General features: G+C 40.0%; 1 pseudogene; it reads right to left on the bottom strand.

The window, feature by feature from the left end:
* Positions 1-1,289: 1,289 nt before the first annotated feature.
* LOC138031971 (fibrillin-2-like) overlaps positions 1,290-4,579 on the bottom strand; it is a 22,699-nt pseudogene continuing 19,409 nt past the window's right edge.

Here is a 4,579-nt window from a genome sequence, read left to right on the forward strand (position 1 = left end):
TCCACGAGTGATTGCTACGAATACTATTTTTCCTGTAACTTTTTTTTCTGACGCGAATTTTTAAACATTTTTTCACAGCACAAAGAGGAGGAGTAAGAGAATAAACTTATGCCAAAAAAAAAAAAAAAAAAAAGACAGGGCGCCAAAAGCGTTTAAGAGAAAAAAGAAAGCAAACCAAGCACGACCACTTGACACCACGTCTCCCCGATAGCACGAATTCACTTTCACTGTCGGACTGAAATGTTCTTTAGCATCATTACGGCTATCACTCGACTTTTTGTTTTGCGTGAGTCGAAAAAGTTTCTTGTTTTGCTCTTTACTGCTGTGCTCTGAAAACGGCCATTCTTCTTTATAGCGAGCTTTCCCGCAAGAAAGGTCGCCATTTTGAAATGTTTTTGTCCACGTTCTTATGGTTAAATTTAAACATTGTTTTGTATAGAAATATCCGTTGAGACTTGTGAGACAAAGAAAACAGAACTGAGCCGTGAAATTTGTCCATAAAGCCTCTTAGCCATGCCTGAATAGGAACGTAGCCTACGCTGTGTTATGCGCAGAACAGAATACGCAGTGCAATACTAGGGAATCACCTTAAATCAAAAAGCAAGGTACATTTCAAACGCGGCCCAAGCTAAGCAAAGGAAACGTCAACGCGAACTAGAAGTTCACTTTGAAATATAACGTAATGCCATCGCAATCAATTCCCATCACAAGCCACGTTGTACAATGTAGGCGAAGAACTGAATTGCCTGATTGGGGAGAACGACGTTGAATTAACAAAGACGGAGAAAAGGAATGGAAAGGAAAGGAACTTTATTTAAGTTTCTAGTCGTTCTAGCGCTAGAGCACTAAACTGAATCCAATTAATAATCAGCGTAAATCAAGTCAAATGATGGTTTTTGAGGAGAGGGAAAATCCGGACTACTCGGAGAAAAACCTCTCGGTGAAGAGAAGAGAACCAACAAACTCAACCCACATATGACGCCGAGTCTGGAATTGAACGCGGGCCACATTGGTGGAAGGCGAGTGCTCTCACCACTGCGCCATCCCTGCACCCCTAGGAGTGAAAGATTCAATGTCCTCTGCTCGCGTTCTGTACCAAAACTTAAATTGGTAAATTAAACTGTCTTTTCGCATTTATCAGGAGGTGAATTCTTTTTAACGTAAGAAACACATGCAGAATGTTCAGAGCTATTTTTCTTGACCACTACTGTTAGGTGGCCTTTCCAGTTGACTTCGTCTTTGCTTAGATTCTATAGCGGTCTAGTTAAAAGAGTTTAAACTAAGCTGACCTGATATGCTTGCTTCGGTAAGACGTATTGTTTCACTGTCATCTCCTCTCTGTGGGGTGTTGAATTGCGCTTTTATCTTCTGTATTTGCTCCTGGGTCAATGGATAGTTGCATTGTATACCCGCAGTTGCGTTATTCTTCCTTTGAAATTGTTGCTTTTAATTTTAAGTGGGGATTGTGTCCCCAGTTCAAAATCTTTCCCAATGGTTTTCGTGTCAGTCGCGTGTCCATCAACCCAGAACTTGGCTTCGCCAGACGAAAGATTATACGTCGTTCCAAGAAATTTCCAGCAGTTTACAGCGTGAGTGTCATACTCATAACTCAGCTTGGTCGTATTTTCTTCACCATATCTTGATCTGATTCGCACCTGGAGCATTTTAGATCGACGATCATCATATATTTCCAGCCCATTCGATGGTCCATTCCTGTAGACTATATGATAACCGCCCGGTTGATTGCCGATATCTTTAGAGTGGTACAACCAATACAGAATTGTCACTGAAAAGCGCATGTCTAAATAACCGCCCTGGTTGTTAGAAAATGTGATTTCACTGCCGCGAGGTTGAAATTCGTAAGAGCCTCCTTTTCTACCGTCAGGGCCATTTGCAAGGGTCACCTTTCTTGAAAATCCTGGGGAAACACGGTTGTTGATTTCCGAGGTATTGAACGTAGCGTTGAGTGGGAACCAGGCCATTCGAACTTGAACTGGATAGACACATTTACAAAAAAGTGACATTTAGTAAAGAAAAAATCAAAATGATTGTTGTTCATTTGGTGTCCATCCTAATGCCTGACGAGGATATCCTAAAGCTGTATTAGAGAAACCAACAACGACAACAATACCATGGCATGATTGGATTGATTACATCTCTTAAAGTGCCCCTGTGACCAAAACATCAATTCATATTTTTCTTTGGATTTCAAAACTATGTTAACAAAACACTAAGTGACCCACGTTTTAAGCCTTGATTTCAAAAAGACAGCTCTTTATTTTAACTGTAATTTTCCTATTTAATGGTCCGCCATTACTAACATTATGTTCTTGAGAGAGCTGGATCGAGGAGAAAATGACGTCAAAGGCTCACTAGTTTAAGAATGCAATACGTGTGTACGCCGCAGAATTAAAATGCAGCACGGGGGTTTTGGGCTTTCAGACTTTTAAACTCACGCTTTGCATATATAATAAGCTGCGTTCACACGCTGAAATTTTAAGCTAGTGAGCCTCTGACGTCACTTTTCCCTGGATCCAACCGTCTGAGGTCCAATCGGTCAGTTTTGAACGTGAGTAATGGCGGACCGTGAAATGCAAAACTTACACTCAAAGTAAACGGCCTTTGGATAAAAATCAAAGCTCAAAATTTTGCCAGTCAGGTGTTAAGCAAACACACTTTCAAAATCTGAAGGAAAAAAGGAAGTGGTTTTTTTGATCACAGGGGCACTTTAAGCAGTAGGCGCGCTATTTATTGGCCAATTAAGTTAACGGTACTCTGAAGACCGGTCGGCCGTTTTCACACTCGAGGACGAACAAATCGTCTGTAGATCGGACAATTCGTCCTACGGTTTGGTCGACTACTGTTAACTGAATTCAGGTACACCAATTTTGTTAGTGTTGTCCACCGCAAATTCATAAGACGGAAAATGGAGCGACAAGCTGGATACGTTTGCGCACATGAAACCTGTTACTACTGTAGGTATAGCATGGCTACCTAACCTCGAGCCAACCCTCTTTCATCCCCCCCACATTAAAACTACCTATAAGCCATCGCTTCCATCGCTATTTCTATTTTCCATGTCAAGGCACAACCCTAACTAATTAATTACATCTTTAAAATACATAGAAATAAAAGATCAAAACAAGAAAAGAACTTCTCCATCTTAGGTTCATTGTGTAGAGTCTGGGAAACCTAAATATTTCATAGAACTAACCGAGTAGGTAACTCAAGTAGTGACAAAGTAGCTGTTTTGGATAAAAGGCAGTTTTACAGAAAATATAGTCACAAAACTTCAGGAATTTATAACACTATTACAACAGTCAAACTACATTTTCCCATGTAGACCGGCATCTAGACCGGTAATGTTTTGCGGTGAAAAGATGCAAACTAAAATGCAAAAATATTGAGTATTTTCTTCTACCAATAGTTATTTATGAAAGTGCCAAACAGCATGATGACAAAAAAGAGGATGACGAGCAAACTTTGACAGTATTAAGTTCAGCTCATCGCCACCTATCGCCGTTCGCAAGCAAAATGTCAGTTAGTACAAACCAGTTACATTAAACGAGTTAAATTGTTTTTGTTTGCCGTATAATAAACATCTTATTCAGGGGTTTCAATAGAAGCCGGTTACCGGCGGTATACCGCCGCCTGCTTTGCCTCACACCGCCGGCTACTTTGCCTTGAGTTTCACTAAAAATGCTATTATAAACTTGTCAAACTGCCGCCTTCAATGGGCTATCATGGACGGCTATTTCAGAAGTTATTGAAACCCCTGTCTTATTAACCGAGCTTAGTCAGTCTGTATGGGAGAATCTTGACCTCGGTCGTGTGTACAGACCTGCATTCGGTCTGCAGTCACGACCTCGGTCAAGATTCTCCCATACAGACCTCCTGCTCGGTTAATAAGAGCTAAGTAGAAACCGATTTAACAAACAGATTATCATTCTATGATTGACGTGTATAATAGGAATAAATAAAAGAAACTAGATTCAAATAATCAACAAAACAAAACAAGAATAATCAAAATAACACAAACAGCGGTGATAAAAAATGCGTTGGAATACAATGTTTATCACCGCTGTTTGTGTTATTTTCTTTATCAAGAATAATCAAGCTTTATTTAATACTGGTACCACAGATAAATAAAACAGAGGAATTATCTCAGATAATTTTAACAGTCTGAGAAACTCAAGAGTCTGATCTAGAGTCAGACAAAGGTCAATATTCCGACAACTCGTTAGCCCCCGTGGTTTTTATCTTACGTCAGCTTGTTGGTTTGGAAGGAGAAATCGTCTTAGATAAAACGTCTTTCTAAACGGACAGATTTCAGGCGACTAAGTCGTGTACAATTTGTTCGTCCCACTGTTCATATCAGACGATTTATCCGTTTTAGGCGCTTTGCCCGACCTGAAGATTTGTTCGTCTTCCAGTGTGAAACCGGTCATTGATGTTACTGCAACAAGATATGTTTATTCCGTTGCAACTCTGCTAAAAAAAAAGGATCTTCACATCAGTTTATGGGTCCTTTCATGTACCATTTTTTATATCCTCTATGTTATCAGTCGAACTATCAATG

The sequence above is a fragment of the Montipora capricornis genome, chromosome 14 (assembly GCF_036669925.1).
Source record: "Montipora capricornis isolate CH-2021 chromosome 14, ASM3666992v2, whole genome shotgun sequence".
In the NCBI taxonomy this organism is placed as follows: Eukaryota; Metazoa; Cnidaria; class Anthozoa; order Scleractinia; family Acroporidae; genus Montipora; species Montipora capricornis.